This window comes from Sphaerodactylus townsendi, linkage group LG02 (assembly GCF_021028975.2).
Source record: "Sphaerodactylus townsendi isolate TG3544 linkage group LG02, MPM_Stown_v2.3, whole genome shotgun sequence".
NCBI lineage: Eukaryota > Metazoa > Chordata > Lepidosauria > Squamata > Sphaerodactylidae > Sphaerodactylus > Sphaerodactylus townsendi.
Genome location: NC_059426.1, coordinates 21611643 through 21624818, shown reverse-complemented (window position 1 = coordinate 21624818; position 13176 = coordinate 21611643). Strand labels below are relative to the sequence as shown.

The window sequence follows — 13176 nt, the reverse complement described above, 5'->3', positions numbered from 1 at the left end:
CCCCTTTTGAACTGATGCTCACTAAATCTAGAAGATATGCTTTCCTACTTTGAACAGAATGGAAAATCCACTGTGAGGGAGACCACAGAGCTGGCAAATAAGCAGTTTCAAGTGACCCCAAGTGCTTTCAGAGCACCATGCCAGCCACATTTCTCCATCCTTGCCATTCTTAGAGCAGGATGGAGGGAATAGCAGGGAGAAAAGAAAATTCTCTTCAAATTCTCATGGATCCTTACAGAAAGGTCCCTTACTCTTCCGTTAGATCTCCTGACATCCTCAAAGTTCAAAAATAGCAAACAAAACAAATATTGTTGACTGTAAACAAGGAAACAGACAGACTCGAGTAGGAGCCCTGGTGGCTGATTCAGTTCCCTGCCTTAGCTAATCAAGAGACAAACTGGAGGGAGTCAATCAACTATTCCTTTGCCAGACAAGACTGGAAACATCCCAGCTATTACGGCCAAGAACAAATTTCTGAGGACAGGTTGGTAAAATTACAATAGTCCTATTACTCATTTCTCTCTAATTCCAGAATTTCACACTTCACTATCAAAACCAGTGAAAAGACTAAAACTGGAATTTAATTCAAAACATTTCCAGCTGACATTCCAAGATCAAGATCCTGGGCACTTTATCATGTAACATTTTGGAATACGCTGCATGACTTTAAACACCCAAAAATGGGACAGAAAGAGAACAAAACATTAAAACCATGCCACTGTTTCAGCACTGAGGTTTCACAATCTGGTGCTGAATATGCTACAGTATAAACAGAGCATAGATTCTGATCCTGCACAGTCACACACAAAGCTCATTCTCAGCACCGTATGTTTTCAGAGCTGGCTCTTCACACCAGATTCCCCTGGTCTGTTACTGTCACAAAAGAAAGTGATGCAAGAGTTTTCTGAAAAGCTGTCCATTCTGTTTATAGGGTCTCTGGTCACTGAGAGAACTTCTCCAGTACTTTCTACAGAACATTATTTAGCAGTATGGCATGAAAACAGACGTGCCAGGCTAAGACAACCGTAGTAAGGAAAACACAAGTCTGGGCTGCACGTTACAACCAGGCAACTACAGCAATTTCTGAACTAAACAACGATTGTGAAAATAAAAAAAACATCAATATGAAGGATTTCACAGACAGTATGCAACATTAGGGGCCCTATAAAAAGAGTCCCCATCACATCTGCAGAATGTATAAAGGATGTTGTCCAATTGAAAACTTATTTTGGGTAACTGAGTGCTACCTGAGTTCCATACAGGGTTTCCAACCACCAGATGGGGCCTGGAGATTGCCGAGAATTACATCTCCAGACTACAGAGATATTTCCTTGGAGAAAATGGCTGCTTAGGGGGATTATTCTATGGTATTATACTCCACTGAGGTCCTTCCCTAAACCCTCCCCTCTCAACCTCATCACCAGGAATTCTGTGAACCCAGAGTTCACAACCTTAGTTCCAAACTAGGTTTATTGTCAATGTTGCCAACCCCCATGTGGTGCCTGGAGATTTCCCACTATTACAACTGATCTTCGGATGACCAAGATCAATACTGGTGAAAATGGCTGGTTAAAGAGTGGATTCTATGGTATTACATATTGCTGAGGTCCCTTCCCTCCCCAAACCCTGCTTCCCCCAGGCTCCACTCCCAAAATCTCAAAATATTTCCAGCTTGGAGCTGGTAACTCTATTTATTGTATATCTTAAACAGGTACAACGAGTGCTGCATCACTTAGTTAGACAGACCATGTCCAGGTTAAATCTCCTTCCTTCTTCTTTCTGCCATATCAGACTATATTTCCCAGAATGCAGTGCTTCACAGTGGTGTATTTGCCCGGGGTACTCCATGTCTCTGGGTGCACACCATCTGGTCACATGGGGGGTTGTGCAAAATCGGCCCCCCACATGACCACAGAGTCAGCCTCCATTGGCCAAAAAAACAGCTTTGCCAGAGCAGGCTAGTGCATTGGATTATATTTTCAAGCCTCCTGGCACCCCCAAGAGCCCCACCCCTCCCCAGGGAACCCAGAAGGCAGAACACCCCAGCCCAGCCCACACGCAAACTGTGCAGAGTTGGGCCTCCCTCAGTCCCACCCCCTGGCCTGCCTGGAGATCCAGGACATGGCCTCATTCCATTACTTTTAGCAGGCCAAATCCTGCCTTGAACTATCTTTTCAATTTAGGGTGAGCATCTCAACAATAACTTGAAAAGTTAGTCCAAGGCAGGACTTTAATTATTTATTAATTATTTATTGTATACTATTGTTTTAGTTGTTGTTTTGTTGCACACCGCCCAGAGCCCTTCGGGGGTGGGCGGTTTATTAAGTTTAATAAATAATAAAAATAATAATAATAAAAGCAGGGGGATGGGGCCACGTTCTTTTATCCAAGATCAGTGCCTTGGACTATGTTTTCAAGTTATGGTGAATCAACAACATACCCATGAGCCTTTGCTAAATTTGCAAATTAGTAATTTGCATATTTAGCAAAAGCTCATGGGTATGTTGTTGAAATGATCACCATAACTTGAAAGCATAGTCCAAGGCACTGATCTTGGAGATCAGGAACGTGGCCCCACCCCCTGCTTTAAAGGGTGTTAAAGGATATAAATGTAATGTACAGTGGAAGCTCGGTTAATGTTGCCCTCGGAGATCGCCGGTTTTGGTGTTCGCCGATCACCCCCGGCCATTTTGTTGCCTCGGTAATCGTCAGTTGCCTCATTCCGTCAGCTTCCAAGGCAACTTTTGCGTAAATCCAGTGCGCTGTTCGCGTTGCACATGCGCAAACGGCGTACCTCGGACTATGCCAATTTCGGTTTTCGTCATGTGATTCTGAACGAATCACGGACGAAAACCGAGGTCCCACTGTATCCAATCTGCTTGTCAGGATGGTTTCATTTTTAGTCAGTGGTAACATGATCCACAGAAACTGAGCAATGATAGCACTGAAGAAATCCAATACAGTGGAGCTTCCAAGAGTAGGAACTGCAATCTTAAAACACCACAAAACAGCATAGAAAGCACAGCGCAAAATCATTCACAGGATCATTCACAGGATCATTCACTGGTGCTCAGGCAGATTTTCTCTTGCAAAGAGGAATTTGTCTTGGCCGATAGTACAAATGCACAGGTGTTACCATAACGCTTGGTGCTTTTGCACATCAACACCTGCTGCAAGTCCCCACTCTTCGTTACAGTACTGCAGACATACAATTTTTTTCCAGTGACATGTCATGTCCAACTGAATATCATACTTTAAAAATCATGAAGCTGACATGGAGACTGCAAGGTCCAACTCTTGTAACACCAGGACTGTACTGAGAACAGAAGACCCACAGTTCGGATATTATAAGCAAATGATCACATTCATCAAGAGATAATATCTCCTAATGAGCACAAGCCACTCATTACTGCAACTGTTTACAACAAAATACCAGAAATCTCATGATTTTAGTTTAGAGCTCTTCTGATTGGAATGAATGAATAAATCATTTATTACAATTAAAGACCAGCACAAAAACAAATATGGTACCAGAAACATTTACATAAAACTGTATCTCTTCTGATAGAATTATATTATTTTTCCTTTTTTAAAAAAATTGACCATATCTTGCCATTATACAAGTTTATATTCTGAGGTAGTCTATTCGATTAAAACTGCAGTCAAATCCATTCCATGTCAAACCCCCCTCCCCCAAAGGACTGTATCCAATCAATGTTCTGCTGAGGAAATGCTAAGGAGAGATAAATCTCACCCAGTGTGGTACAGTGGTAAAAAGCAGGAGGCTGTAATCTAGAGAACCAGGTTTGATTCCCCACTCCTCCACATGAGTTGCAGATACTTATCTGGAGAACTGGATTTGTTTCCCCACTATTCCACATGAAGCCTACTGGCTGACCCTGGGCTAGTGACAGTTCTCTCAGAACTCCCTCAGCCCACCTACCTTACAAAGTGCCTGTTGCGGGGAGAGGAAGAGCAGGTGATTGTAAGCCGCTTTGAGACTCCTTATGGCAGTGGCGTAGCGCCAAGGGTACGAGGGGGTGGATGACTGCGGGGCAGGGGCGCAGGGTGCACACATGCCCCGGGCACAGTTCCCCCTCACTCCGCCCCGTCTCATGGTAGAGAAAAGTGGGGTATAAAAACCAACTCTTCTTATTCCTCTTCAATTCCTCTCCTTAAAATAGCTCCCCTGTGCGTTTTATCCACAAGCGTCCCTTGACTCCCAAGATCAGTTTTACAGGGATCGCAGTTGGAAAGGACTTCTGCTAGCAGAAAACTGAGCTCAGGAAACCAGCCAGAATTTAAACCAGGATTCAGTCAAGATGCTGATATTCATACAGTACGTGAAACGACAGTTAAGATTAATAAACCAACTTCATATCATGGTTTCTCATTTGACCGACCCTAACAAACCATAAGGAACCAGGACGATGTAGTGATTAAAAGCAATGGACTCTCATCTGGAAAATGGGGTTCAGTTCCCCACTCCTCCACATGAAGCCAGCTGACTAACCTTAGGCCAGTCACAGCTCACAGGACAGCCCATTCAGAGACAGACAAATCACCTCTAAACGTCTCTGGCCTCTAAAACCTATGGGGTCACCATAAATAAGCTGTAACTTGATGGCACAAACACACAACAACTGTGATTTTGCACAACATGCAGACTGGCCATGGGCAAAGTTTCATATTGTAAGCTATTTGTGTCAGCAGCCAGCCTCCTGTTTTAACTATATCACCCTTCGCATGCAGGGTTATTTGGGGTATTGCTATGACAGCACCTCCAAACTCTGTGAATATGAATGATACAGCCAGCTACCATCAGGAAATCTACTCATTCAGATTAGTACACATCTATGAAATTGGCCAAAGTCTGCAGATTAGTTTAACACTAGATCTGTGTTTGTAATATTGCCAAAAGCTATCAATTAAAATATGCACGGATTCTGTAATAGATGGAAATCTATGAAAACAGAAACACAAACTTACTTGTGAACACTTTTAAAACAGCATTAGTAAATTCTTTGAGTAATCTGAAGATATGATGCACAATTCACACAGAAAGCTGTAACTGTTCTCTAAAATACGAAACTTTGCGTTACTTCCAAAATAGAGGTTAACGTCACCACAAAGGTCTACGAACCCCAGTTAAGGCTAAAGCATTGTTTCATACATGCATAAATGGATTGTTAACAAATTTATTTCTTTACAGGATTCTATATGTCAAAAACAACCATCTGTATGTTGTTCAACTTTGGTTTTAGGTGCTGTACAATTGCTGTATCACTTATGTTAGCACAAACACACTGAAGAAATTTGTCCACTGCTAGACAAAGTGCATTATTAGAAAAAGGATGTATGCTACACAATCTCCTGAGCACCAATGTCATCATTTCTCCCCATGTACTAAAAGTCAACCTTCAATGAACAATTGAGGCTCTACTATCAGTCCCTGAGACTCATCTTCTGTGGAGCAAGTAATGGAACTACAGTGTAGGGATTCAAATGGCAACAGTTCCTTTTTTTACCTCTCTTATACACCATTCTTTCATTTTCATGTTTTCCATGTTGCATTTCAGACAAAGCACCACTGTATTTGCATCCATGATTGGAGAAATTTAGAAGCATTCTCTAGTGCAATTTCTCTGCCTTTACTTGATCCAAGGGCATTCATTAATCATTTCCACTGTGTAGAAAAGCAATTACATGAGCGAATGTTCTAGATCAAGAAGTGACTCATAGTCGCCAATAATATCAAATGAGCAATCAATTTCCTTCTCTCTCCCCCTGCCCATTTTGCTCTGAAGCATATAAGAACTAGGACTCAGTCCTCACTGGTTGGCAGGTGTGTTCCAATTATTACAGAATGCCAACAAAGCATAATGATCAGAACAGTAGAGAGGATCAAGGAGACCTGAGTTCTAATTCTCACATAGCCATTAAGCTTGCTGGGTGATCTTGGGCATCACACAGCCCTATTTCAAGGAGGGGAAAATGACATTCATCATCCTGAGCTTCTTGGAGAAATTACATATAAAATACGTGATAGGGTAAGAACCACACCCACATTAACAGTAGTTTCACTACAGTACATGCTGAGGTCGAAAATTCAGGAATACCTCAAGGGATGATGGTTAAAATGTCCTTATAAGTGTTTATGGGTGGTAACTTGACCACATACTTGCTGCAGATACAAGCAATCTTTAATGAAAGAAAATCCAACCTAAACAGTTCTGAGTCAAATTCATCTTAATCTGAATTGGAATTGAGCATTTCCATAGACAGTGGCAGTAAAACTGCAGGTATTCTCATTTTTTTTAAAAAAAAACTTCTGTTGAACCAGATTAGCAAACAGCATGCACACCTGTTTTGAGAATGCTACCGTGTTTCCCCAAAAATAAGACAGTGTCTTATATTAATTTTTGCTCCCAAAGATGCGCTTTGTCTTATTTTCAGGGGATGTCTTATTTTTATGTGTTCTATTCGTCGGGCATGCTTCCAAACAAAAACTTTGCTACATCTTACTTTCGGGGGATGCCTTATATTTCGCACTTCAGCAAAACCTCTACTACGTCTTATTTTCAGGGGATGTCTTATATTCAGGGGGGAAAGGGTACTGTGGTGTTAGCAGTTTCCAGTGCCTTAATATTCATATAATAATAAGAAAGTCTACAATATATACAAAATTTATTAAAATATTGTACAAAAAGTGTACAATATATACAATTTATTCAAAATGTATTAAAATACTTACAAATATTTCAACAAATATACTTTCCAATGAATTTTTTTAATATTTGCTTGACGTACCATAACATTGCAAGTAGGGTATATGATAAGGCATTTTCTTTTTATTCCATTAATGCTTTTCAAAAATCATTCATTTTCTATTGGTTTTAAATGGAAGCACATTTTTGGCTGTAAGTTATCTTCCATCCGGTTTAAATGACATTGTTATGGGTTTTGCCACAGCCCTGGGAGATCACTCTTGTCAAATTTCAGGGAGAGGAAAGGAAGTATCCCAATACTGAAGGTAATTAAAATTCTCACATGGAAGAACAAGCACAAGAATGTGTTTGGCACACTAGCTACACAAAGGGCACAGGGTTTTTTTTGGCAGTGTTACAGGTTAGGCACAGGGAGGCATTTGGCATCTCAAGAAAGCAGGTAGAGAGTTGGACATCAGAGATTAGCTTGAGCTTCATACCTCCTGGAAGCCAGGCAGAGTTATAGTGAAGGCAGATGTTTTACATACATCCGCAGAAAGACAGGCAATAGTACAAGCAAGCAGGCACAGCCAAAACATCTAAAGCTGCCGTATGCTGAGTCAGGTACTGCTACTCTGACTGTCAGGAGCTCTCTGGGGTCTCAGGCAAAAAAAAGGACTTTACTCTTCCAGTTATATAATAGCTTTTAAACTGGAGATGCCAGGCAATGAACATGAGACCTTCTTCACAAAAAGCATCTGTCTTACCTCAGAGACACAACTCCTCCCAGGCAGAAAGGTAGACAGGGCAGATTTTACACTTAAAAGCTCCAGAAAGACACCCTTGACTTTAAAAAATATTTACACTAGGCATTCTCAAGAATAGATGGTTCCCAAGAACTTCGATTGGGCTTGGTGTCTGCCCCAGAAACAGGGACAACTCCCTATCCAGTGGGAGCAAATGGTACCCAAGACACACACACCCTTACTTAGTTCAGCTGGCTGCAAAGAGCAGACAGCTGAAAAGCAGACTGGCTGGGCCCGCCAGGCTGCTCCAGGCATCTGCCGGGTCTGGGGGAGTGGGGCAAGGGGGAGGGGAGGTGTGTGGGGGCGATTTTCCACCCCCACATGATGCCAATGGTGCGCGCCCAGGGCAGGGCTCCCTTCCCCTGCCCCGTGGTAGCTATGCGACTGTTCCTACCTCTTGCTCTTTGTGAATACAAAACATATTATGTGAATGGAATCATTTCACTAAGACCACATGCACCACAAATAACACACAGAGCTACCCTTGTTGGCTTGGATCCTGCAAAAAATGCCATTAAAAAAAAGTGTGATTTTAGCTGACTCTCCTCATGATATTTCTCGGGCTTTCATGTCCCCCAGGATAATTTTAAGGATCATCTTAGAATGTAGTGACATATAAGAGACTAGGAAGACTGATTCCACTGAGGAAAATGCTTTCCATCAGCTGATAGTTACCACAGAATTATTTCAGAACACCTCAACCAAGAGACTTGTATCACACTAAACAATAGGAAATAAGAGACCAGTGGAAAGTGTGACGTGCTAAAAAAGAGTGTGAAAACAGTCATATACAGTACAGGAAAAGGGACCTTGGGAAGCAGCTACTTTTATAGAATCAAGGGGGTCCTCCACAGGCAAACTACATGAATTGTGAAACATTGACAGAACACTGGTTGCAAGACCACCTTGAACCAAGAGGAGGCAGAACATAAACGTTTTAATAAACAAAAAACATTGGTTATAAAAGTCCCACCAGCAATTTAACCTCTCTTAACTCCCGCTTCCAGCTCTTCGTCAACTCCCTAAATCAGGCAGCCAGGTCCAAGAAACAAAGTGCAATTTCTACTTATTTTTAAACAAATGATAATGATTTTTTTCTTTATTAATTTCAAAACAAATGCATATTCCTAATTTAAATTATATTACGTAGACTTTACTAGTTTTCCTTAAAATTCTGCTATTCCAGTTCAACTATTCACAGTAACTGAAAAAAATTACACATAAAAAGTATATTATGCTAGTTTTACAAATGTGTTCATTAAATATAATCCCAACACATATACTAAACCAGGGAATGGGGACATTTCCCAGAAAACTTTCCTAAAAAAACATCATGGGCATTGGAAGTATCTGTACAGTGACTGCATGCACACATAAGAACAACAATCTAAGACATACAACTGATTTAAATATGCAGGGAAGTACACAAAATACTCCTCTCACTAGTGTGTCACTACTAGTTCTAGGCTCAGGATTACAGGTTTGAGTGCTCTACAACATTAATAAAAGAGTAATCTTACTCAGAGTCTGAGCTTAGCTTTTCCCCTTATGTCCTTGCTTTCTGCCTGCAGTGAGTTTTTTTGACAAGAGCCTTCAAGCATGCAACTCCCACTTCCATCAAAATTTCAGTACAGTGATGCGGAAGAGAAATGTAGCACCGACTCTTTTTTATGTTTATCAACTGCTCTCAGACATACATATAATATGACTAGGAAGAAGAGGCGAGAGAAAGGAAGGCAAGATCAAAATGAGAGTAATGATATCTTTAGGATAAGATTTCAGGTATTAGTGGCCAAATTTCATTTCGGAGTAACTATGACCCCTTCCACACATGCAGAATAATGCACTTTCAATCCACTTTCACTGCACTTTGTAGCTTGAGTTTATTGTGCGGAATAGCAAAATGCACTTGCAAACAATTGTGAATGTGGATTGAAAATGCATTATTCCTCATGTGCGGAAGGAGCCTATGAGACAGCCAGTTAATGTAGAATAGACTTTACTCTCCCTAAGTGCCTACTGTTGATAAGCAGGACAGTTTTCTCTAGAGAAAAAGGTATTTTAATCATGATCTTATTTTTTTGCATCAAGTGTATTAAATTTCTCCCATGTGTGTGTGGCAGTTTCAGAGGCTTCGTGGCATTATTTGGCCAGGTATGTGGGAGTATCATGATGAGGTAAGAATAGAAGGGCAGAATGTCTTAATTATTCCTTGCCCTTCTAGAGTGCTTTAGAATAGAGGATCCTGGATACTTTACAAAAATTAATTAATTACTCATAACAACCTTCTGTGCAAAACGTTACGCCTGCTGACATACTGCTGATTTATGATTAAGTATATTGTGTACAGCAAATTGCTATGTTAACGGCAACACAAAAGGAACTGCCCCCACCCCACATTCACCATACCTGCCTCAGTCTCAATGCAATACATAATTTAGTGGGTAAACAGAAATAAACAAGGTGATTATAGAGTACGACCTGCTTCCACAGTGAATAATACTCCACCGCACAGGCTAGATACTGAGACCTTCAAGCTGTGAATAGAAGGTTGATGTGCTTGGCATTCATTTCATTGATACACTTGGTTTTATCAGGCTGTTTATTTTGTTTTAATCACTAAGCAGCTTTCTATCACTGTGTGTAAACTGTGTATGTGCTCATCCAAGAAAGAGAGCCCAACTCAGAAAACAACAGGCTTCCTGTCCCCTTACCCTTAGCTCCACCTCTTTGCTGCTTGATTTATACTAGCCATAGTTTGCCATGAAGTTCAAATTGCCAAATAGGGTGAACACTAACTTCCAAGCCATAGTTTGCAAATCTATCCAAAGAGCTGTTGGAAAACAAGAACTTTCTCAGAGTTCGCCAGCGTAGAAAACTGTAAGAAACTATGGTTAGTGGTACTCTGTGGCTCACTCACTATTACCACCAACCTAAAAGAGCCACATGACTAATGTAAGTCTTGAACACCACCCCAAATGAACATATATAAAAACAGTGTTGCATTTAGGAGGCACGTCACTTTGCCCTTTATCCCCCTCTACCCACACTTTTCCCCCTTTCCTCCTCCTGGCAGTCCCCATAGTCTATCCCATTTCCCAGCTTTTATCTTTCCTTCTCACCAACCAACCTACTTTCATCTGCCCTAGGCTTGGAGATTCGGATGAAACTAATAACTGATTCGGTCTGAATCTGGGCAAATTCGGGCATATTCAGGCAAAAATTGGCCGAATATGTCCTACCCTAATATGAACGAATCCAAATGCAATGTATTCGGGCTTTGGGGGGGTATTTTTCGCATTTTGGCCTGCAGGGGGCGCATCTTAAAGCTAGCGGCACCAAAATTTCAGGATATTATTCAGAGACTGTCCTGATGATACCACCCGAGCTTTGTGAAGTTTGGTTTGGGGGGGCCAAAGTTACGGACCCCCAAAGGGGGTGCCCCGATCCCCCATTGTTTCCAATGGGAGCTAACAGGAGATGGGGGCTACCCCTTTGAGGTCCATAAGTTTGCCTCCCCCCTGAACCTAACTTCACCAAACTTGGGTGGTATCATCAAAACAATTTCTGGGTGATACCCTGAAATTTTGGTGTCACTAGCTTTAAAAATGCACCCAACAGACACCCCAAGAAATTTGCCCAAGATTCTCTGTTCTGCAGTGCCTTGGCTCCATTGTAGCCAATAGGAAATTTCTGAAGTGTGTAAGTAGGCTGCACATTTTTAAAGATAGAGGCACCAGACTTTCAAGGTGGCTCCAGGAGGGCCTCCTAGTAATAGCATCCAGGCTTGGTGAACTTTGCTTCCGGGGATTTTTTTTTTAATTTTATGGGCCTCCAAAAGGCTTATTTTGTTTCCCCACTCCAGCACGTGAAACCTGCTGACTGAGTTCTCCCAGAACTCTCTCAACCTGCGTCCCCACCCCATCCCCAGAAGCAAAGCTCACCAAGCTTGGATGCTATTACCATGAGGCCTCTTGGAGTCACCTTGAAAGTCTGGTGCCTCTATCTTAAAAAATGTGCAGCCAGTGCTTGCACACTCAGAAATTCCCCAGAATCTTCCAGGCTCTTCAGCAAGTTCTATGGTGAGAAAAATTACTTTTCCCACCATAGACTTCAATGGGGATTGCTGTTATGCCCAGCTGGCTCTGTGGTAGAGGTTTCAATGGGAGGCACTCTGGTGGGGGTCTTGCTCTGGGTATGGACACTTATTTCCTGCAGGGCTGCTGGTATGAGTCTCCTGAAAGGAACCAGCCAAATTGGCTAAAGTTTGCGTGGGAGGGGCAAATGCTGTGGGCACCCAGTTGAAGGTGAACCTGATGCCCACAGGATTTGCCCCTCCCAAGCAAACTTGCTTGAGAGATGTAATTCCAGGTAATCTTTCAATGCCATCTGGAGGCTGGCATCCCAAATGTGAAGGCGTGAATTTTTTAAGGTCCCATATCTGCCCCCTTTTCTTTTCCACAGCTGCTACTCTTCACTCATTCCAGTGGAGGGCTTTAAAAAAATCAGCAATTGGCTGTTGTGGGTTTTCTGGGCTGTGTGGCCGTGGCCTAGTAGTTTTTGCTCCTAATGTTTCGCCTGCATCTATGGCACACCTCGAAAGATGTCAGTCATAGATGCAGGCAAAACATCAGGGGCAAAAACAACCAGACCGCAGACACACAGGCCAGAAAATGCACAACAGCCAGCTGATTCTGGCCATGAAAGCCTTTGACAAAATCAGTAATTGCTACATTTTTAAAAAAAACTCTCAACTGGCGAGGCGAGGCGGGGGGTGGAGCGGAGGCCAGACAAGTCAGCAGAAAACTGCTGTGCGGATGCCAAATTTCGGCTGCAAATGCTAATTTGCATTGGCAATGAGAGCTACACAGGAAATCATTGCTACGTGGATGAGGCCCTAACCATTCCTGCACATATGTGCCATCACCATGCCTATTCAATCCAGGTTTCTCACCATCTCCAAAACTGGAAGAGCCAGAGATGCTCTTCAGCCTACAGATGTACACTGGCCATTCACAATAACCTTTATTGGCATTAGGTGTGAGACAGTGGTTATACACTATTATTAAATTATTAAATTATTAAATTTAAAATCATATGATACATCTATGGATTTTGCTTTCCAACTTGACAGTTCATAAGTAGAAATATAAAATGGATTAAAAGGGTTAGCCATTCAATTCAAAAACAAATTTGTAAAACAGATACCATTTGACTATATTTAAGATCCAACACCAGGAAATATCTGGCACTTCCCGATTTAGTTCTGTTTGCTAAAAGGATATATCCACTCCTCAGGCTCTGGAGATTACTAATTAAAACAACAGGACAATTAAATTTTCCTAATATTAAAATAAGTAAAAAAATAACAATGAGCCTATACATATGGATTTTAAAATAACCCAAGGTGCCATGGCTGAAGAATATTACTCATTTATAAATAGTTTATGTTTGCATGATACTGATTTCATTCAACTTTGCGTTCAGTATCTTTGGCTGAAAATTATCATTTTTAATTTCAATGCAAAACGTTACATTCATACAGTTACACATCTCTTAGGTGCATGACCTTTAACAAGTAGCTGGCTAATCTCCCAAGCATATCAGGATCATTACTATTTAGTAATTTTACCGTTGATATTTTGGACGGTTTTTTACCCCTT

The 13176-nt window shown here is 41.6% G+C and overlaps 1 protein-coding gene across 2 annotated transcripts in view; it reads right to left on the bottom strand.

The window, feature by feature from the left end:
- Window positions 1-13176, bottom strand: part of SATB2 (SATB homeobox 2) — a 181740-nt gene that overhangs the window by 108237 nt on the left and 60327 nt on the right. The window lies entirely within an intron of this gene.